Source organism: Equus przewalskii, chromosome 5 (assembly GCF_037783145.1).
Source record: "Equus przewalskii isolate Varuska chromosome 5, EquPr2, whole genome shotgun sequence".
Lineage (NCBI taxonomy): Eukaryota > Metazoa > Chordata > Mammalia > Perissodactyla > Equidae > Equus > Equus przewalskii.
Window position 1 is genome coordinate 46,858,108 of NC_091835.1, and position 24,068 is coordinate 46,882,175.

Here is a 24,068-nt window from a genome sequence, read left to right on the forward strand (position 1 = left end):
GAGGATATTTGAGCTTCATGTAAATGCTCACTGAAAAGTAATTTCAGCGTAAGACGCTCTTAATAATCAAGTAAGAAAACATGACTCAATTGCGGAGGTGAGTCACTCTTTCTCCAGTCACTTCTGTCATTACCCTATGGGCTCTTGCACAAAAAGGTAATAGCAACAGGGACAGAGATTAGCAAGGGTTCAGCAACATGGGCACCCACTCAGCAAGATCGATCTACCTATAGTCACCGCTGAGACCATAACCTGCCAACAGCAGGGACCAACACTGAGCTCTCAATGTGGCAACTAAACAAAACTGAAGGTAGGCTGATTAATTGAATAATATCCATCACGGAAGAGGCAGCAATTTGTTTCATTTCTTCTGATGTGGGTTTGCCCTGCCTTCCATACTTCTGGCAAAACCACTTTTCATGGACTTACAGAATTCTTTACTCACACTCATGCTATGCCAAACAGCATTGCTTCTGACCAATGGACTCACTTTACAGTGGATGAAATGTGGCATTAGGCTCATGATCAAGGAATTCACTGGTCTTACTATACTGTCCATCATTCTGAGGCAGTTAGTTTGATAGAATAGTGGAATGGCCTGAAGAGTCACTTACACCAGCTATGAGACAACACTTACTTGGAGCTGGGGTATTGCTTTCAGGAGCCAATATATGTTCTGATTCAGTGACCAAAATATGATACTCTTTCTAACAGAGGATTCATGGCATGGGAATCAAGAAATGCAAATATTAGTAATTCTTTCTGCCATTACACCTAATGATCCATTAGCAAAATTTTTGCTTTCTCAACTCCACAATGTTGGACTATGCTGGTTTAGAAGTCTTAGTTCCCAAGGGAGGAATGCTTCCACCAGGGGACACAGTAACAATTCTATTGAACTGGAAGCTGAGGCTGCTAGCTGGAACTATTGGGCTCTTTACTCCTCTGAAAAAACGGGCAAAGAAGGGGGTTACTTGCTGAGTGGTGTGGTTGATTGGGTTTCTACTGCTGCTATGTGGGCAGGGAGGAGCATGTACGGAACCTAGAAAATTGTATGTAGAAGAGGTACCAGTAGTATTATTTAGCATCTCAAATTCTATGGTAAAAGTTCATGGACTACTTCAACAACCCAATACAGGCAAGACCACTGATGTCAGAGACCCTTTGGGATTTATGCCTTGGATCATAGGGAATTTTGACCAGCTCAGGTGCTTGCTAAAGGCAAAGAGAATATGGAATGAGGAGTGGAAGAGGGAACTTTTAAATACCAGCTTCAACCATGTTACCACTTGCAGAAACTAGAACTGTAATAGTTATGAATATTTCTTTGTTACTTTGATATGAATATATTCAAACAGCTGCCGTAACAAAATATCACAGCCTGGGAGGTTTAAACAACACAAATTTATTTTCTCACAGTTCTGGATGCTGGAAGTCCAAGATCAAGGTGCCAGCAGGATTGGTTTCCTCTGAGGCCTGTCTCCATGTTTGCAGATGGCTGCGCTCTTGTTGTCCCTTCACGTGGTCTTTTCTCTGTGCTTGTGCATCCCTGGTGTCTCTCCTGTGTGTCCACATTTCCTCTTCTTATAAGGACACCAGGCAGACTGGTTAGGGTCCACCATAATACCTCATTTAACTTAATCACCTCTTTAAAGACCTCATCTCCAAGTATAGCCACATTGCAAGGTACTGGCGTTTAGGGCTTCACATAAGAATTTAGAGGGACACAATTTAGCCACCACACTCCTTGTGATCACTCTGTTTTCTGACTAAATCCTTATTGATATACTGTTAAAATCTTTGGACACCCATAACCTATTTCAAATGAGCAGCTTCATAATTTAGCCAGACAGAATCAATGCTGCAAGTCAGGATTGGTGGCCTATAGGAAACACGCTGTAGTCATAAAGGGGTGTTTGTTGTGTGTGTGTGTGTGTATATATATACACACACACACACACATAGATTCACACATAGACATGGATATAGATGAATGAATGTGGTAGCTAGTCTCTAATAAAGACCCAGTGAATCATACTTCCCTGTATTTCTACCTTGTATGATCCCCATCCACACTGAAAATGGGCTGGTTCTGTGACACATTTTAACCAATAAATGCAGCATAAAGGTACACTGCAAGTTCCAGGCTTTAAGTCTTAAGAAGACTAGGGCATTTCTACTTTTGTACTTTTAGGAGCCCTGAATCATCATGTAAGTCCCGCTGTTCTAGTGGAGCATCCACATAGAGAGCCCACACACAGAGGCCACATGGAAAAGGAGAGGTTCTGAGACAACTTGGAGAAAGAGATGCCAGTCATCCCAGCATCCCAGCTGACAACAGCATTCCAGCCATCACTGCTACAGTGCCCATGATGGCAGGGTGCCATATTGGATGCACCAGCTCAGGCAAGTCCCCAGATAACTGCAAGTCCAAGATCATATACAGCAGCAGAACCCCCCAGCTGAGCCCGCTAACAGCACAGAGACAATAAGATGGTTGTTGTTTGGTTATACAGCAATAGATAATCAAAACAATACTGGACTCCTCCAAAAATCAATTCCAAAGTTGAAGGAAACCTCTGATATTCATTGTAAAGATCAGTGATGGCATTTCTATCCACTGACAGATGCAGCAAAGCCAAGTGGCATTTTTGTAGACAGCTTTAAACAAAATCTATCAATCCGCAAGGCTATATTTGTGCATTCATTCCATATGGACATGGTGACAATGTTCAGTAAAGGAAAGTAGCTCAAGTTTATATCTGTACTGCTCCTTTTGTTTTTATTACCATTTCGTGATATGAAAGAGGAGCTGTTTTTTCTAATTCCATTTGATCAAACATGCATTCTCATTATTTAATGAGTTCTCAGCCAGTGAAAGGGGTCTCAACTTGCTTGTTAATTTTAGCTTATTTGGTGCAATCTGACTACAGAATAATATTTAGTTTAGGAATAAAGGGAATTACTTTAGTAAAATGCAGAAGCCAAATTTTATAGTACATTGAATTCCTATACCCAAGTCTCAACATCCTCGTTTGGTAATTCTCAGTTTTCTAGAAATTGCTCCTAAAAGAGAGAAGTTTTATTTAACCTTCATAGTGAGTATAACAAAATGACTGACGTGAGTTTACCTTGGAGATTACAAACTCAGGGCAGTTTTTTTAGTTATATAGAGCGGGGGAGATTAGCGGGGGCTCCAAACTGTTGTAAATTCCAGGATACTCTACATGATGAGGGCATTTAATAAAATAAAAGCAGTGTGAGAGAAACTTATTTTAAATTCTGCTTTTCTGCCATTAATCCTCCTGTGAGATAATAATCTCCAGACATAATAAATGAGGAAGAGTAACCAGAATCTACCTTAGAACTCACTCTCTTCTTTCCACATACTAATCTCTTCTCAAACCTTTTAAAATTCAAGAGGTGAAGTGACCTGAAAACTATGATCAAACATCAGCCCTGAACCTGATAAGAAATACTTTGTTCACGTTATTAAACTGTGGATTATTGTTTCTCTGCATATTTATTTACCAATGAACCAAAGGTTAATTCTCTCTGTCTGTAAATTGAATGGATTTGTAATTAGAGCCTTTGTTTAATTTGCTTTAAAGATCATTCCTGTTTACGTGTGGATTGCAATCCCATTTTTAAATGTAATTGCTTCTAAATCCCAAAGGATGCCAATAGAGATTCAGACCAATACATTTTAATACCAGAATTATGATCAAGGATTAACAATGTAAAATTTTATAAAGAAAGCAAAGTGCAGCCTTGTCTGTGGCCCTTCAGGTGGTGGCTTCCAATTACATGTTGCTGAGAATTTAACCTCCAGAAGGCCTAGGACACTGTACAGCTGCCACAGCTTGTCCCCGCCATATTCTTTGTGGAGAGTGGACTAGAATGCAAACTCTTCAATAAGTTAGTCCTTTCCCAGGTAGCACTCAGGAAGAAGGAAAAACATAATTACAGTCCAAGTAGTTCCTATTTTTTACCTCTGTGTCAGGTACCTCCAAAAAGTCATCTCCAAAGGTTAGGGGAGTCTTTAGATGGAGCCCAGGATATTTCAATTGTGTTGTACCACATGAGTCACCCATATCCTGAAGGAAAATGGTTTATCCAAACTTTTCACATCACAAATCCTGCCCTGAGCCAAATCACAGGGTGGCTGGGCAGCTGTACATAGTGACCATTTCTAAAGAGTCACTGTGTGTCACTGGACAGGAATGAGATGAAGAAATTTGTGTTTACTTGAACTCTTCTCAGAGAAGAGTTGGTTATAGATGAAAGGAATAAACTCAGAAGGTGGGAGGTTAGACCTCATCGTAATGACCTGCTGGCTCTGCCTTCCTTCTAAGGAAGCTACGTCTGACTGATCACAGGTTTTTTTTTTCTTGTGCTAAGAGGGAAATGCAAGTTTCAGGCCACAACTGACTTTCTGGTGATTATTCTAGAAAGACTGAGAACTGCAACAACTGATTCTCTTTCTTTATCCTTCTCTTATTCAGTACTTCTCAAAATAAATGTTCGAAGAATATTCAAAGAAGAGCAATTTGAAGAACCACTAAATTATTACCGCCATCCAAGGAGCCACCATTCCTCAGCTTGGTTCTGCCTCGACTGCCTCACAACAGCGTGAAGAGACTGAGGTAGGCTCAATAGTTCCCTAAAAAACATGTGCTACGGATGGAAGGTTTGTGGTCCCCCAAAATTCATATGTTGAAGTCTCAATCCCCAAATGATGATATTAGGCGGTGGAGCCCTTTGGAAGGTACTTAGGTCATGAGAGTGAAACCTTGATGAACGACATTACTGCTTTTATCAAAGAGACCCCACGGAGCTCCCCAGCTCTTTCCACCATGTGAGGATGCAGTGAGAAGCTGGCAGTCTGCAACCCGGAAGAGGGCTCTTGCCAGAACCCAACCATGCTGCCACCCTGCTCTTGGACTTCCAGCCTCCAGAACTGTGAAGAATACATTTCTGTCGTTTATAAGCCAGCAGTCTGTGCTATTTTGTTATAGCAGCCCGAACAGACTAAGATAGTATTCCACCATCTCTTCAACAGCTTCACCCCACAAAATTCTCCCGGAAAGACTTACACCATGTTAACTAAGTGCTAAACTGAGATATCAGTTTCAAAAATACTTTATTAAAAAACAGCTATGTGACGAGTCCTGTGTTAAGGGTTATGGAGGTTGCAGTGAGAAAGGTGCAGCATGGTCCTTTCTATCAAAGAGCACAGAATCTGCTTAGAAAAACGATTGAATTAAACCTCCACTGAGCTTTGGTTCATCTTATAGAAGCCTCTGCTCTTGACTTGGCACTTCTAAAGTACGGAGTATATCAAAGCAGGATTATTGTGGGAATGAATCTCCATTTCGTCAGAGTGTGTGTGCGTGTGAAACTTCTCAGATCCATATCTAGTGACTCATGGCCAAATTGTAAAGGTGCAGAATTCAAAGTATTTATCAGTAGGCAAATTTCAGCTGCAGAGATGGGGTAAAGAGTCTGCATATACAGATGCAAAATAAAGAGGAGGGAAAGATTCCCTCAGCAACTTAATCATGCTGGACCCCCTACCTGGATAATTCAAGGGGAAATGAGAAAACTGCTTCTGCAATTTTGTCTTTTTTAGATAAATTAGCAGGATAATTGTCTTGATTCCCCTCTTCCCCCAGTGGGTGGAGACACAGCTGGGCCTATGTGCAGAGGCCAAACCAATCTTGATCCAAATGAAGGGTGAATCGCCCTATGGTTGCAAAAATAAGCTTCTACCCTCTGTCTTTGCTCCTGGTGTAATCTGCATTTATAGAAGACTTCTTTCTCTGGGCTGGGATATAATTAAAGCTTATCAAATTATCCCACCCATTGCCCTATACACAACTGTTCTCCGTATTGTGGTTCTTCCTAATTCATCTAAGGGCCTTTAAAATTTTCTCAAGAACTACTTTTGGATAATTCTTGAAGAGATCCATTTCTTTCACAACCAAAGCTTTATTGCTGGTTGCATATCATTTCCCTTCATATGCATGGCTCTGCTGTAATCTAGAGCTTACTTTCCTCGTTCATTCATTCAATTGTGTTTGTTGAATAAATTATTTCTTAAACATGTGGTGAGTAAGAGAGTAACTCTCTCCCTTTAGTTCTGGAACCAACATGGATATTCAATCTACTAGTGAGGATCAGCCACAAGGAAGCAAGAAAATCTTGGAAACATACTTCTGCAAAATATCTTATTTTAATACATTAGTTGAAACTGGTGTTCGACAAATATGATTCTGAAGACTCATTTTATGTCAGAGTGGTTTGGATTTTGAGTCATCTGAACTTATGCAGTTCACTTAAATGGCAAGGAGCTGTAGACACATACACATCAACCTCAGTGAATTTGTACTTGGATCCTGCTGTTTAATTTTCCCGGTGATCCTAACATTTGTCATCTGTTTCTAAACCACCTCCAACATATGTATAGATTTCCAAAAGTAAGGGTTAATTACTCAAGACTGCACATGTAATCATTCCAAAATTACGAAAGCAAAAAGAATCTCTGTTGCTTATTGCCACTGTGGATACAGCTACTCATGGTCCACTATAGCACAATTTTTATATAACTGCCTATCCTCAATCTCTGTTGTTTGCTGAATATCTTTTCCCGATATAGTTCTCCCATTTGTGTTTTGAGCTTTATCGTCCTTGCGTATTATTTCTGAGAGTGCTCAAAGCAGACAGGTTTTCTCTGTACTTATCTGTGTTTACATGATGTCTTCTGAGTTAACATCATCTGTCAATCTGGCATGTTTCTCAAACACTTAAAATGCACTGAAAATTTGAAGGGTAAAATTACTGTGTCTCTAATTCTAACTAGAGCATATGTTCTAGCCTGTGCTAAACAATTTATCCAGAAGGCTTAAAAATTTTTTTTAAAAAAATCAATCACCTTCAAGGTCAGAATGAGCAACTTTGCATCTAGATATCACAGTAAAAATTAAAACTCTGCAATTCAAGCTAAAAGCTAGCTGTTTTACTGTAACTCATCTGAGCAAAAATTCATATTTAAGTTAGTAAGATACTACTCATATTTTCACAACCAAAAAAAAAGTATAAATAATTGCGTTTATCTTCATTTCCATGTAGCTAAGGACAATGTGAGGGATTGGAATTGGCCACCCCAAGATATGTCTCTTTGGCATGAGGATTATTTTGGGCTGGTTACTTTTAAAAACTGCAGACATGAGAGAAACTCTGAAAAGTAGAAGTTACCCTTTGTAAGAGACATTTACGTTTGTAAAGGAAATCTCCATCTGTAAAAGTGTCTCCCTCTCTGTACCAGGAAGAAGAGGGCATGAACTTGTCTCCAGAAACTCTTATCAATGTGGAAAACAAGGACTTAAATCTCTGTAATAACCTTACTCTTGTTTATTGTGCTTTTCTGGTAATCTCCCATAACTGACTCTCCCCCACACCAACATCCTCCTTTATCTTTAGATGAGGATGGTATTTAAGGTGAGAGTTTCCACCATTTTGCCGAGTTGCTCAGTTTTCCTGAGACTCTCTCATGTATACATGTTATAAAGCTTTATTTAATTTTCTTCTGTTATTCTATCTCATGTGAATTTAATTCGTAGCCTGGCCAGAAGGACCTAGAGTGGGTAGAGGAAATGTCTTCCTCCCCTACAACAAAAATACCAAATGTATTTTATGTCTATGGTCAAATGCTGAGTTAAAAAAAACTAGGAACACTTAAATGTTAACAGTAGTTACCTCAGATATTAGGGTCATTGATGATTTTTATTTTCCACTTTATACTTTTTGTATTTTTCAAATTTTCTACATAAGTATATATTACTTTGCAAATATGTCTTAGAGCATTCCAAGTAAACAAACATCTGTCTTCTTATTTAAAGGGACTAAATTAATTTCATATTTTTCATATCCTCAAATCTATGCCATAAGGAATTTTAAGGAAAATCTAATTTTCCTGGAAATAGTCAACAGAACAATATTTTGCTTAACATAAGCCAATAATTTCATGGAATTTATCAATAGAAGCTGGAAGTGATTAAAGTAGATGTTGAAACAGATAAAAATTATTTATTAATTTAGTAATCATTGTGGATATACATTAAAACCTAAATATCTTACAAAACTAAGGATTTGTCTTCTTTGGACTTCCTTTTTTAAGGTAACATTTTTTTGCAAATCTAAGATATTTCTCCGCTTAGATTATATAAGTGCTCTTAACCTACACTGTTAAAGTTGACATGAAAATCACCTGTACCATGAAATATATATATAATTATTATTATTTTAGTAAATGGTGTGATTTTACATAAGTGCAATGAATACTTAGGAAACTGGTGATCTATTTAAATTTAGAAGTCACTTGCCATATTACGAGGAGACATATTTGCATAGTATTTTATTTTAATGTATTTGACAAGACTCATGCTGTTACAGTGAAATTATTCCAAAAGCAACTGAACTAAAAACCTCAAATAATACAGCACAATCTTGACAGGAAGAAAAGAGAAAGCGATATAATTAATCAACAGAGTTTTAGTACCTGCCTTATGCCCAGCTGAAGCCTGTGCAACAAATGAAAAAAGTATAAGACAAGGTCCCTGATTTAAGAAAGCTTATAGCTCATTGAAGAGCTGCAACAAACCTCATAAAAACTTGAGAACAATTAGGCATGAAATTGTGTGGTATTGATTGTAAGAAGAATAGATATCAAGAGAAAATGGAAAAGGAAAAAAAAAAGAGCAGAATGACTGAATAATAGACACAAAAGGCTTTGTGAAGGAGAGAGAATTCAAGAAGGTCCTAGAAGGATGAGTATGATCTGGTTAGAAGACAGGGAGAAATATTATTTCAGAAGATGAAAATTGACTGAATAAAAAAATAAAGACATTAATTTAAATTTTTTGGAGGAAATGAATGACAAGGAGAAGACTTGATGGGTAGAAGCAATGGAATGATGTGCAATAATGTGATGGTCAGAGGATGCAAACTATAAACATGTCTTCACTCTGCCAGGCACATGCAGCTAAACACCCCTGAGTCCATCCAATCTCCAGGCAAGGCTCCCTGGAGTCCCTTGGAGGAATGTATCATCCACTCAGAAGATCAAATATCAGGCTTAGTATCGAGTGAACATGGGCTGTGGCTTGGATCTTGTGTTTAACACAAGTCTTCATGTCAAGACTCCTCCAAAGGGTTTTCTTGTTTTCGGTTTGGCTCCACTGGGATTCTATTTTATTCCTCAACTCTCCTAATACTGCCTTGGCCTCTAATTCATGGGTCTTGGACTCATTAAGTAGCACAACTCCTCTAGCTCTATCTTTGCTGTGGGGATTGAAGCTGACCTTCCTCATCTTTATAGCCTACAAAAGCCAGATCATTTATCATTTAAAAATCTATGCATACATAATGCAATACACAAATGCTATATTTTTTTCAACTATTTATAGAAAGTTTGGTGTTTGGGGCTTATGCAAATTTCCTGTTAAAACTGTAATTTATGAGAGGAAACTTGAATGTAATCTCTTTTGCTTGAGAGTTTGAAAAGAATGAAGGGGAAATCATTGGAATGAATATGGATTTGTTTTGTACAACGGAAACTCATAAGTGGAAATGAGATCTATCAGGAATTCAATTCAGCTTCCTGCCATTGCAGAATTGCTTCCTACTGTGAAAGCTCAGAGGTTGAGTTTAGACTGTTTTATCTTTACTTTAATAAGATAGTGAATCCGATATACTTAAAATACTATTTCAACATGTAATCAATATAAAAATTATTCATGAATGCTTCACATTCTTTTTTTATTGAGGTATAATTGACATATAACATTATATTAGTTTCCGGTGTAGAACATAATGATTCAATATTTGTATATACTGCAAAATGATCACCACAATAAGTCTAGTTACTGTCTGTCTCCACACAAAGTTACAAAAATTATTTTATCTTGTACTGAGAGCTTTTAAGATTTACTCTCTTAGCATCTTTCAAATATACAGTACAATACTGTTGACCATAGTCATGAGTTCAGACTATTTTAAAACATGATTTAGCTCCTCCCAAATGTCAAGGAGAGTTTGTATGAGTCCTGAACAATATACTTCAATATAAATTGGTGGCCTTACTTAGTTAACAATACCACATTGTATATTTGAAAGTTGCTAAGAGAGTGAAGCTTAAAAGTTCTCATCACAAGTAAACATAAAATTTGTAACTATGTGAGGTGATGGATGTTAACTACACTTATTGTGATGATCGTTTCACAATATATACATATATCAAATCATTATGTTGTACACCTTGAAGTTATACAATGTTCTATGTCAATTATTTCTCAATAAAACTGGAATAAATAAGCTGGTAGCCTTCATCTGTAAACTGTACTACCTATCCACATCCAAATATATATTCTGTTTGCAATATGTATTTTCTAAATACAGTTTTAGGCTAATAAAAACTTGGAATATATATATTATAATATATATTATAATAACATATATGTTAGTCCCTGCCTTATTCTGTCTTATTAAATCTGTATTTTAGGATATAGCCTATCCCTAGTGTAATATATTAAAAAGACAAAACCTACTGTTGTCCATCTTAGCCTTGGTCCAATAATTTCAGACAACCCCATTGCTACCCCATGCCCTACACTTTGGCTGCCATATCAAAGCAAACTACAGACAATTCAGCTTGTTTTAGGCAACTTCCCTGCCTTGTCTCTGGCTTCTGTAAAGGTGACCCCAGCTAACGCAACACCCTAGTATGTAATCTCCATGTGAACCCTGAATGAAAGAATGAATAAACAAACTTAAATCCTGCCATGAACCCACATCTTATTCTGTCAATAGCCAGCCTAAAACACCCACCTTTCAATGGATTTCCATAAATTTAAAACTAACCAAACCTTCAGCTTGGCCTGCAGGACCCTATAAAGTCTGGCCCTGGCTACTTGATCAGTCTCATCATATACCGTCTGCTAATTTCTGTGATCCAACTTACACTAGCCTTCTTTTTATTTCTCCATCATATCGTGCTTCCTCCAGCTTCAGATTCTTTGCAAATGCTACTTACTCTGTAGAAACTCTTGGCTCCCAACCCCTTCCCATGATTTTTCTGGCCAACTGCAACTCATCTTTCAGTTCTCAACTCAAATCTTGCTTCCTCAAGAACGTCTCCCTGGTGCCCCCAAATGAATCAGTTCCTTCATATTTCCCTGCGATTTTTATTCACAGAACTTATCATTGATTATAATTAGCAAGGTCCCTAGTATATAGTCGGCCATGAAGTATCATTTTATAAGACTGAGTGAAAAGCATGCTGAGCATGTGCCTGTAGAAGACGTGAAGTTTCTGTGTTTAACACAAACAGAGCAACCAGATTAGGATGGAAAAATGCTATCTTGCTTTTTGCTCTTGGATCATTAGAATTCCTGAGGTTTCAATCTTGGAACAATCAAAGCAATAAAAGCTTATTTAAAAAAGAAAGAAAGAAGCTATAGGGGTTTATTACATACGGGTCATTTGGAAAATATGAAGCTGTGAAAAAATGGAGACTACCAACGCTTAGACCTATTGTGGCATAAAGGGGTTGTCTACTCTGCTCAATCTCTTCTTTCTATTCCATCCACACTCACTCACATAGAATAGGGTCTTTGGAAGACCCAAGAAAAAGACAGAGACATCATAAGTTTTTCTGTTTGTTTTTGTTTTTGTTTTCTTGTTTTGTTTTTTTTAAGGAAGATTAGCCCTGAGCTAACATCTGCTGCCAATCCTCCTCTCTTTGCTGAGGAAGACTGGCCCTGAGCTAACATCCATGCCCATCTTCCTCTACTTTATATGTGGGACGCCTACCACAGCATGGCTTGCCAAGTGATGCCATGTCCGCACCCAGGATCAGAACCGGCAAACCCCGGGCCACTGAAGCGGAATGTCCGATCTTAACTGCTGCACCACCAGACTGGCCCCAACCATAAGTTTTTTGTTTTTTGTTTTTAGGATTTTTTTTCTGCTTTATCTCCCCTAGTCCCCCTGGTACATAGTTGTATATCTTAGTTGCAGGTCCTTCTAGTTGTGGCATATGGGACGCCGCCTCAACGTGGCCTGATGAGCAGTGCCGTGTCCACGCCCGGGATCTGAAACAGCAAAACCCTGGGCCACTGCAGCAGAGCACGTGAACTTAACCACTCGGCCACGGGGCATGCCCCTTGTTTTTTTTTTTAAAGCAAAGAGTTGCTGGATACCAGTAAGACAAAGATATGTATTTTGCATCTTTTAGATAGTCCACTCTAAAAAATCTGGAATCATTTATCTACTTCTAGAGAGGATTGTGTCAGTCTGTATGAACTAGGTTATTCAGTAAAAATCAAGCCCAAAGTCTCAATGGCTAAATACAGCACACCTCTATTTCTTATTCTTTCCTCATGCCCCATGTGAGTCAACATTGGAATTCTGCTCATTGTAGTCATCAAGGACTGAGGCTAGAAGAAGGTCCATCTTAACACAGGCCTCCCTAATAAACCATACCATGAAAAGGGGCAGCAAAAATCACGCACTAGCTGGTAAAGTGTCCCTAGAAGTGACACACGTCACTTCAGCTCACATTTCATTGGCCAAAGCAAGTCACATGGCCATGCCTAACTACAAAGTTATTAAGGAAGTGTGATTCTACCACATGCCGGTATTAAGATGAAACAAGCCTAATGACTACCACACGAATCCTAAGAGTTGATGGCCGCTATTCCAATCCAGAGCAGATGTTACCATGACCTTGACTTCTCTGTGCACTAGCAGAGCTAGGACTGGTGCAGGATATAAGAGTCCAGGGACTGAAACCCAAATAAGACTAACTCTGTAAGTACAAAGTGACAATTCAACAGGAAAAAGAAGTAAAATGTTTGTTTGTGTCCACCCCTATCCTCTGGACTCCATATGTGTTTATGATCAATTAATGCAAAATTGTGTTCTTTCTAGTAAGACATTACATGTACACACACACAACAGAGGAGTTACACTATTATAGTGCAATTATAATTATTCAAAAAAGTCAAAGATATTCAAGGGAGAAAGGACTCTCTTTTTTGTATAGGTCTGAAGCAGATTTAGAATACTAAAAACACCTGAGATGTGTGAAAAATATTGAAGGTAAAAGAACCCAGTAGAGAAAAAAATTTAGAAGAGAAAGTAGATCTCGCTAAGAGTCTCGCTTCCTTCAACGAGAATGAAGCAGCATAATTTACTGATATTTAATCTTATTAGTCTTCCCTTCTATTTTCTTCCATTACCAAGCAGGTAGGCAGATCCTTTGGATTTCCTGATTCAAGTGTTTTGCTGTGCAGACAACAGAAGACTGACTTCACTGAAGAAATCATGCCAGCGCCTTGGAAGGTAGGGAGAAAAAGACCCCTGACTTGAGAACAGAGTAAAGGGGAGTGTATGGATAACAGAGGTGCACCTGTCCCAAGAATAACCCTGCCCTTAGCAGTAACCTGAGAAGATGGCTCAACTCAGGCTATTGCTATGTAGTCACTCAGGGACACCGGGCCCTCGTCAAAGTAACGATTTCCACGTGCCCACACTTGAAACAAAAGCAGCACAATTGCCAGACTGGGAAGGAACATGTACAGTAGGCATCACAGAGGTTATCAGTAAGATAGGATAAGCCTCCTTGCTATTTTGGTGCAGCCTCAAATGCCTTAGAATTTTGTTCAGTCTGGTGGAGTAGAGGGCAGATGACACTAAAGATTAAATTTGCTGCTAGCTCCAACAGGATGAGAGCTCAAAGGCAGATTTAAGTGGATTTAAGGGGGAAAAATGTGTCAATTCTTATATACTAGAGTTTAGAGTTAAAAAGCTATGCTCGTCAGTAAAAGGAGAGCGTATGGACTCAGGCCAGACTTATGAAGACTGTCAGAAAAGGTGAGGAGCTCATTCTACTTCTTATCATACATTTTTGTCTGACTTGAGATAAAAGAAAAAAAATAGAGGTCAAAGGGAGATCCTGCACATATGATGGTGTTAGCTCTGATTTGGGGATAACTGCAATGATGTAATACCTGATACACAATGACCACCTACCCCAAAAGCTGTTAGGGGCTATTTCCAAAATGGCAGAGAACCAGAGATTGCTGTCTCTAGGAGAAGGAAGACAGGAAAGGAAACAAACAATTGAATAATAAAGGATGGCCTCAAATTGGACCTTGGAATCAGTATATCTCCTACCATGTTTAAGGTTTATGTTACCTTTTGGTAAAAACTTCATTTTGCCTATGGGCTGGCAAATTCTTAGTAACTACCAAGGGCTAAATATTAGTCCTAAAAGTAGGGCTCAATGTTGTCCTTATATACTTTCTGTGGTCACAATCACTTGTTCTAGATCCTGTCCAATGAAACAATGTGACATAATACAACTACTTTGAGTTTGCTGAAGATTTGCAGATGTGAACCAGATGGTACAGAGGGAAAAAGCACTTGAAACTTAGAGTCGAAGAGATGCCTGACTTTGGAATTGTCCATCTGTGAGGCTTTTCATTAGAAGTTTTAGAGTGCTTTCATCACTAATTAATAAATAATGATATGTCAGACAAGCAAATTTAATCCTGAGAAAATTAACAGATACACATACCAAAAGCTATTTAACACTGACTTCATCTCATTTAAATGCCACTATTTCAGTGTTTTGTTCAATGAAAACTGACACTTGGTATATTAGATCAATTATCAAATAGAAAATAGCCTGCAAAATAATTACAGTCAGTCTTCACCTTTCTCTTCCAACTTCCTTCTTCTTTCCTCTACCACTATTCTCTGAGTATCTTGCAAATCCTCACTGGCTCCGCCATGCTTTTGTTCATGCAATTTCTCCTGGAATGGTCCCTCTTTGCTTTTAATTGCTTTGAGGATGGAGACCAATACTCGGTCAATCTTGAATCCCCTAGTGGTCCTAGCATGACATCTGCATAGAAAAAGATGTACAATAAATCCTTACTCCATAGAACTGAATTTTGAATATTGACTTCAGTCGTTATTATAGTGATGCTCGTATCACAGGGCAAATAAGGATTTACCAACATATATTGCTACTCTTTCTTAATCTGACAAGAAAAACCAGCTTTTCAGGAGAAGAAAATAAAAGGAACAAGTGAGCAAGATGAGACAATAAAAAGCTGGACCAGAAAAGTCAATTCCACGGAAGAACAATTTTCTTACTATCCTTAAATGAGTGTGTTGGTCAAATGTACAGATGTTAAAGAAAGATTCCTATTTAGTTAATAGTGCATGATAGACCTCATCAGAATTAGTCTTCGTTCTTTTGAGGATGTGGTACAGTTATTTTAGCTTCAGTTTTGGCAAGTTTGGGCTGCTTTCTGTTGAGATTGCCTCCTCTTTTGGACTTCACAGATCTCCAAGGCATACTAGAAGAGTGAATCAATTCTGCTTAGAGTGAAAGGACTTGGGTAATTAAGTGAACCATTCCATTTATTTGGAGACCTTCCTTAGACGTGTGAAATAATTTCAATAAAGCCCATGTTCATGCAAAGATTGATAGGAACATTAAGTTCTTATGTTGGCAGCAGTAAGTACCTTTAAAGCATTTCACACATAGTCACTTAGTCTCAGTGTTTTTAAAAGACATAAATGCTTTATGTTTAAATAATAATGATGATGATAATGTTTATAAAATGTCTACTATGTGCCAGCCCCAGTGATAAGCACTTACCATAAATTAATTCAATTTAATATTCATCAATAATAATAGGTATTAATATCCTCTTTTCACAGAAGAGAACACTGAAGCACAGACTGGTTGAATAACTAAGCTAGGGCCACCCAGTCAAATAGCAGAACTGAAATTGGACCCAAGACAAATTCCATAGGTGCCACTCTTTGCTATATTACATTATATCCCAAATTAACTAAATGCTCTACCAATGAGTTGGCATCTGAGAGGGTAGCTGAGCTTGGAAAAAGTTGGCCAATGGATTATTCAAAATCCTCATCAATAGGATTTTAAATGAATATAAGATAGCAAATGGGAAGTTTAGGGAAATTTTTCTACAACTGGAAAATTTGAGACCGAATAGCCATCCCTCTACCAGGTCCCATTAGGACAGCTGAGTCAAGAGAGGGCTCATGCCACACTGTTGTAACCAGACATGCTAAGCTGAGACTGGACAAACAGTTATGTGAGAAAGACCCTGTAACCCACAAAAGTCTCACTATCAACTACCCAAGTGTGTGCAAATAGCTGCTTGCCTGGCATCATACTGAAAAGGCTTTGTTCAGTTTTCCAGCTCTGTGCTGACTTGGGATGAGGCTCCATAGGAAAAAAGTAAAAGGGAGAGTTGATGATTACCAGTTGTTCTATGCTGGATAAACATTCAACTGTTCAACATTTTTAGCAGTGATTTGAAAATGTAAACAACACTTAAACCAGATTCTCAGATGCCCCAAAACTGAGTGGGAGGGTTAATATAATTAAGACAATAAACTGAGATATAAAATTATCTCAAGAAACCAGAACAGTAGGGAAAACTGAGTAAAATTTAACAGAGATAATTATAAAGTCATGTATTTGAGTTAAAAACTTGCAGTAATTAAACAGAGAATGAGGGACACTTGGCTGAATTTTCTGGGTGAAAAAGCATTGTGGAGAATGTAGGTTGCAGTCCATAATAAGCCAGCATTTGCCAATAGTCTTAAATGACATTAATACCAGCCTAGAATCTGTATCAAGGGAGGTGATGGTGATGGAAGATCATGTCCAGTTTAGATGCCACTACTTAAGATCAAGTCTATCCAGAGGATAGTGACTAGTATAATGAGAGCTTTGAAAACCTGTGCACATAAGGAATAGATAGAAGAACAGAAGAAATATAGCCTAAAGAGGAAAGCACTACAGATGAATTCGATAGAGCTCTTCACGGTCTAACGGAAAACGCACTGAGCCTGGAGACCAGAGCAGAGTTCATTACCCAGCATAGTACTCAGAACTAGGGCAACCGTTTAACCTGTCAAACCCACGGCATCCTCAGTCTGTATGGTTTGTTTATTCCTAAATTATCCAGGCTCAATACCTTGGGTGCTAAGAACATAGAATAAAAAACAAAGTTTTTGACCTTAGAGAGCTTATAGTCCTGTCTCTAAGAGAGATAAGCTTCAGACCATTAACGTACAGAATAACGATGTTCTGAGAAGTCAGAGGACAGGCAGCTTACCTTGAAATAAGACATTTTGACGAGGCCTTCTTGATATAATTGTTTTACATGGTATATTAATTCACTAGGGCTGCTATAATGAAGTACCACAAGCTGGACAGCTTAAACAACAGAAATGTATTGTCTCACAGTACTGGAAGCCAGAAGTCCAAGATCAGATGTCTACAGGGTTGGTTCCTTCTGAGGGCTGTGAGGGAAAATCTGTTCCGTACTCCTCTCCTACCTTCTGGTGGTTTGCTGGCCATTTTTCATGTTCCTTGGCTTCTACCTACATCACCCTGATCTCTCTCCTCATCCTCAAGTGGTATTCTCCCTGTGTCACTTCACATAGTCTTTTCTCTCTGTGTGTATGCCTCTATGGCCAAATTTCTCTTTCTTATAAGGACACAGTCATATTGGATTAGGGCCCACACTAATGACCTCATCTCAACTCGACCATCTGCAAAGACTCTATTTCCAAATAAGGTCACGTTCACAGGTACTGGTGGTTAGGACTTCAACACCTTTTGCTGGGGGAGTAGCGGGGAGAGACGGATGAGGACACAGTTCGACTCGTGACATATGGCTGGCTGACTTGAAATAAGCGTGTTGAAATATCTTTTTTCTTTTTATAAACATCAAAGCAGCAGTTGTCACAAAAGTTACACTCTCAAATTAGCAGAAGCCTCTGACCCTCCACCATGACCCTAATCCTCACTCCATCATGGGCCCTTCCTCCATCTCCGACTCTACTCCAGCCCTTCTCCTCCTCTTCACCCCATCCCTAAACCATATCCATCCCTTCTCTCTCCCCATCCCTACAGGGGAGAGTCAGAAACTCTGTAAAGGTCAAAAATGGATTAAGAATAAAGTAATTCCTTGGGATATTTTCAAGTTGAAATTCTAATGGTTGACTTTTTTTCAGCTCCATCAAAGTGAACTCAAATCAAATGATGGCATACAAAAATGTTCCTGGAATCAAAACGTCCTCAGGGTAAAAATTACCAAAATAGCCAAGTCAAAATATCGCATAACAAATTACGTGGTGCAGGAGAATCTGGGATAGCTTATTTGTGAAGGCCATGCCAGAGCTGAGTGTAGAAGCACAAATAGGAAATTAATTAGGAAGGAAAGGAGCATTCTTGGCTGAAGAAAAGCAAATGAAAAGGTATGATGCTGAGGAAGAAGGAAGCGTCAGAGAACCTCAAGTGATGGGCAGGGGCAGAGCACAGAGAGTGAGGGAAGGCTGGCAGAGGCCTAACTGGCAAAGGGCTAGTGCACCATTGGTTGTCTGTTTATTTTATTATTATTTCATTTATTACTGCAACGGAGAGTGAGCAGAGGATTTGAAGCGAGGCAGGCCATGCTCATATGTGCAGTTGTAAAAGATCACTTTGGCAGCCATGAGGAGGATGGATTAAAAGGGTGAAAGACTGAAGATGGGAAGATCAGAGAGAAGTCTTTTTAACAACACAGGCGAACAATGACGAAAGCTTACAGTAAGATGGCAAGCGTGGTGAGGAAGACAACGCTCCCCAGCTGTTTGTGGAAATACCCAGCAGGTAGCATCAACAGGATTTTAATGAAGGATGCTCAGTGAGTGTTTTCCAACTCTAGCTGCACATTAGAAGTGCCTTGGAAGTTTTTCTAAATGTTGATTCTCTGGCCCTGTCTCACTTATGCAATCAGAGTTTTTGCTGTTTAAGCCTTGGGAATTGGAAGGTCCCTCCAGCCTATCTCTGTGACTAAACGTTTAAAAGCTGACACCCAAGAGAAAGAGAAAATGCTCTCTGTTGATTCAGGACCAGATTTTAGTACCATATAAGAAGAAACTGTATCACAGTTAAACTGTTTTAAGATTGAACCGTTCCCTTGGAAGCTTGTTACTGAATGTATTCAAGCAGAGGCTAGTAAACTAGTTAAAGAGAGGTTATGGAAGGGTGTTATACTTGTCCGATGAATGAAAGTGCCTTTAAGGCACTCCAGGGCCAGAGAGCTCCATGTGCAGTGAGCAGGAACAAAAGACAGCCAGAGCAGCAGGCAGGCATTCAGAGGAAATCTGTGTGCTCTGGCCGGGGGTGCACCCCTCTGCTCCGGCAGTGGCTTCAGACACGGTCTCTCTCTGACCTGGTTTGGATTCCAGGTTCTGGCCTTTGGATCTGTCTCTGTTTCCGTGACAACCCAAGCCTGTTTGAGCCATGCTTGCTTTCTGGCTGCTACATCTGGATTCACCCATGGAACCCCGCCCTGGAGTTTCCATGTGTCTCAGAGGCCCAGTTTCCTCTGGCCCGCCCACACCTGGTTTCCTGCTCCATTCAACCCTTCCTAGTTTCTACCCTATTCATGGCCACATTCAGACCCCTGCTTCTGGCTCAGGGTACACACTACTCCCTCCCAGCCAATTCCAACATTGGTTTGCTACACATTTTCTATGTGAGATGATGGAGATCCAGTAGCTTCCCAGTGGGTCTTGGAGGAGGAAAAGTACAGCCACTAAAAGCACAGCCTTTGAATTCAGACTTGAATTCCAACCTAGACTGTGTGACAGTAAGCAAGTTACCTAGCCTCTCCAAGCTTCAGTTTCCAAAGCTATTTAAAGGTGATAAATACATCTAAGCTACCCCATAAGTTATAAATGTAGAAGCAGCACAACCAGCTTCACCAACTCAGGATAAACACATGCTCGGGCTTCTTTTCATTTATAATTAATAACTCCAGCATCCAGATGCTCTTATTAACAGGATGTTCAATATCTCCCTCCTCATGTTCAACCCATCCCCAATGCCAAGTAGTTCAAGCATTCTGAGGACTTATTCAGTCCAAAGAGGTCAAATCTAGGTTAGTCAGAGAGCTGGAGTTGCTGGTCGGTCTACAGACCCTGTTTTTGCCACCAGTATGGCACCAAGTCTGCTCCTGTGCTCTCTGATGGATGCTTGTTCCTTGTCTCAGTAATGGCCTTGCCAGCTCCAATTTCTGCTCAGGACAATTGATGTCTCACTCTTGGGCTCCCAGATTACTCTATTGCCACTAATCCTTTCTCAGACTCATGCATTGGGTCCTGGCTACTAACCCAGGTACAGCGTTCCCCTGGGAGCTCCTTTTCAAGACCTTGGGGCTTATATTAGTTTCCTAGGGTTGCCATAACAAATTACCACAAACTGGGTGGCTTAAAATGACAGAAATTTATTCTCTCACAGTTCAGGAGGCCAGAAGTATAAAATGCATCAGCCGAGTTGGTTCCTTCTGAAGGCTGAGAGGGAGAAATGGTCTCATGCCTCCTAGCTTATGGTTGCTTCCAGCAATCTTTGGCATTCCTTGGCTTGTAAATTGCGTCATTCCATCCCTACCTGCATCTTCACACGTTTTCTTCATTCTGTATATCCCTGTGAGTCCTCTCTTCTTCTTAGAAGGACACCAGTCATCGGATTTAAAGTCCACCCATGAGATAAACATGACCTCATCTTAACTAATTACACCTGCAAGTCTCTATTTCCAAATAAGGTCACATTCTGAGGTTGCAGTGGACATGAATTTGGGGGGGGGGGGACACTAATTAACCCACCATAGGGCTTTTTCTTGGTAATAAAGCTTGAAGACCCATTTCTCTAATTTCAAATCTCTGAAAGAGGAATACTCATACCCCTTCCTTTAAGACAGCCCATTGGACTCTCTATGTAAATTTTCCTTCTACCCTCTCTCCCTGAGCGAGAGACAGCGAACAGATCTTCCTATATTTCCAAATGTTTCACTTAATAAGAAAAATCTCACTAGCCCCACTCCTAGAATTTAGAAAAAATAGGCATAATTTTTATCTCACTTCGTGTATAAAGTATGTACAATGTCTGGCACATAGACAGCCCTCAATTATTGGCAATTATTTATTTTCCCGGAAGGCAACCAAAAGTGCCCTGAGGATACAGAGCATCAGAATAAAACTTACTTTGCTGGAGGCAAAATATCTGCCCTCTTTAGTTTCTAGCACAATTTGAGTGAAACTCTTAATGCAGTCTGGTAGGCTCTGCATCCCTCGTGTAACATCTAGATACATTTTATATATCTTTGGCTCATGGATCAGACTCATGATTACATCTTTCAGAGTTCTCTGACAATCTGAACATTTCAGGGCACATCCTAGTGCTAAACTAGGATGGATAGAACATGTTCCAGTGGTGAGAGGTGAGATATTGGTACCCATCAAGGACTTTTGCCTTGTGAAGTCTTTATCCTCACGTCTACAGGTTCTGTGGACCATGGGCTGGGTGTAGCGACAGCATCCTTGGGGCTCTTCTGCTGTTACAAAACAGGGCCTTGCTTAAGACTCCAATCTAAATCTAGACCTATGCCATATGTCTCCCATTTCCCTTCCATGTTTACTCTCTTCTCTGCTACTCTGCTCCCTGCCCCAAGACCTAACTGGTAGGGGCTACATCCTTAAGTTCTTTTGTCCTAAGGCTTCTGGTTGGTTTTAGAAAAACAATTGGAATTCCCAGCAGGAATTCAGAAGGAAAAGAGTGAGATGGGGTGATTTGTTCCCCTGGCTCCTTTCCTGTGAGATCTCCTATGGCTGGCTATGTCCTTCACCCAAGGTCACGGTTCCTCTCAAAGAAGCCTGTACGAGACTCTGTATCCCTCACTCTGCCTCACCTTTGGCCTAGGGATTGGGTAACTGCCTCACTGTTTTCATAATATTAACACGGCACCATTGTAAATAGTCCTCTTATAAATAAAACTTCCTCAAATTCATTCCTGACTGTTACAAAGTCACAACTTAGATTTAGATGAAATACATTAAATTGATTCTCAATTATTTTCATCTTAAGTATTTCATCATAGGAATGGGAGAGATCATCTAAAATAAATCCTCATTTAACAAATGGTGGAACGGAGGCCCAGTGAGGTTCAGTGATTTGCCCAAGGCCATGCCACCCAGTGGGGGAGCTGATCCCATTCATCTCTGTATCTTCCACAGCCCAGAGCCAATATCTTTTATATAGAAGCTGCTCAATAAATGTTTTCCTTGAATACTTATTCTGCCTTTTCAAGTAACGGACTCACTTTAAAGAGCCCACTTATAATTTTAAATCCTTCGTTGTGAACATTTCAGAACCATATTTTTGAAGGTGGGGGTGAAAATAAAATTTCACAATAGAATCAGAGGCATCATGGGAAGATTTTGTCAAAAATAATGAAAACGTGTCAAAGTTCATCAGCTCCTAGGTTGTCTTATAAATGACTTTTTTCTCTTTTACGTGGGAGAACCTTGGACCCTTAGCTATTATTTTTTTCTTCTTTTTCCAAATACCTTTAATATAAAATATATTTTTGAGGCACAATAGTATTCTTTATGCATTCAGAGAACTTGTATCTTAGACACAAAAGGGCTCCTTTAGCTGCTCTGAAGCTATTGTATATACCTGGACATTTTAAGTAGATTTTCAACATAATAGATATTAACAGCTGTTCTCAAAAGGACTAAATGTTTGAGGAGTACTTATTCCTGCTCTTTTATAGGATTTTGTTTTCTTCTTTGACATTGTAGCCACAATAATACCTCCAACAGTTGACATTTGAGGAAGAAAATTTAGCATTAAAATTGTTTATAGTTTGTTTTTCAGAAAAAGAAAACCAATAAAGAAGAGGCACATTTCAAAGGACAAAGACCTTATGATGCCATCTTTTTAAACAGCACAAGCACAGCCTCAGTCATTACCTGGATCGTTAGAAATAAGAGTCTGTAAGTGAGTCTGTTGTTTTTACATTATCTTTTGTATACTTACTATCAGTTTGAATAAAAGTGGGCTGATCTTTTTTTGAGCTTTATATTCGCACTAATCAAGTGTTAAAGGCAGTCTGTACTATGTCTTACTTTGTTGAACCCATTGTGTCAAGAACAAGATTCCTTTGTGGACTTCATAAAATACAGTAAAAGAGGGTACAGCAAGATTAGTGAGTTACGCTGAACAAAGCATAGCTCTGATACTCCTTTTGGGCCCATTTAAAGATAGGCATCACAGCCAGTTTTCTACAAACAGTAGGCTACACTCAATGAGATGATGTTCAAACGTTTGCTACATATAGGAACTCCAATTCATAACGGCAATTGAAAATTTGGCCCTGGCAAATAGAAGGACTAGCCACCCACTCCCTCAGGGCTTGTAGGTCACTGTAACCGATTATGATGACTCAGCTGGGTTCCAGCTGTCGTCTCTTCTCTCACTGGCTAGAATCATGGCACCCAGCTTTTTTTTTTTCCGTAACTCTACATTACCACAGGCGGGCTTTGTCACCCTTCTGTCCTAAAGTTAAACTAAATTAGCAGCTTCAAAAACATTGAATGAAAATTGGACATCCCTGTAGTTATCATGGTATAAAAGCAATCTCTTAATATTTAGGCTCGGCATGTGAAGTATCTTAGGTTGGCCTCTCTCTGCACGCTCCTAGTATCAAAGAGGAAGAAAAGGAAGCGGGAAATGTCAATATGCCAATGATCATCTATAATTATTCTCAGCATGAGAGACGAACAATGCCACAGACTGCTGTTGGTATCCTACCTGCCTGGGGTGGGGGTGGAGGGAGGAGGGGAGGAAGAAGGGCTGGAAATGGGCTCTCCTCTCAACCTCCACTCTCCATCCAAAAAGACTTCCAACGCCAACCCACCCTTGGGGATACTTCTGTAGTCTCCAGACAGGGCTAATTTTCAGTTCTTGAGCCAGACAGTGGGGCAGACAATCCAAAAATATGCATTATATGTAATGTGATCGTATCTTCTGAATCAAAATTGAAACATGCTGGTCTGACACATTGCTCTAGCTGCACAGGGTCTAACGAAGAGCACAGAATAGAGCATTTTCATCA

General features: G+C 39.5%; 1 long non-coding RNA gene across 2 annotated transcripts; it reads left to right on the plus strand.

Annotated features, from left to right (window-relative positions):
• The first annotated feature begins 4,170 nt into the window (after nucleotides 1–4,170).
• LOC139083357 (uncharacterized) lies at nucleotides 4,171–23,590 on the plus strand. Of its 2 annotated transcripts, none has more exons than XR_011540002.1 (3): nucleotides 4,171–4,646; nucleotides 13,306–13,404; nucleotides 22,817–23,590. It is a non-coding gene; the product is annotated as an uncharacterized lncRNA (long non-coding RNA). The 2 variants fall into 2 exon arrangements; XR_011540003.1 differs by having other exon boundaries at nucleotides 13,309–13,404.
• The last annotated feature ends 478 nt before the right edge of the window (nucleotides 23,591–24,068 follow it).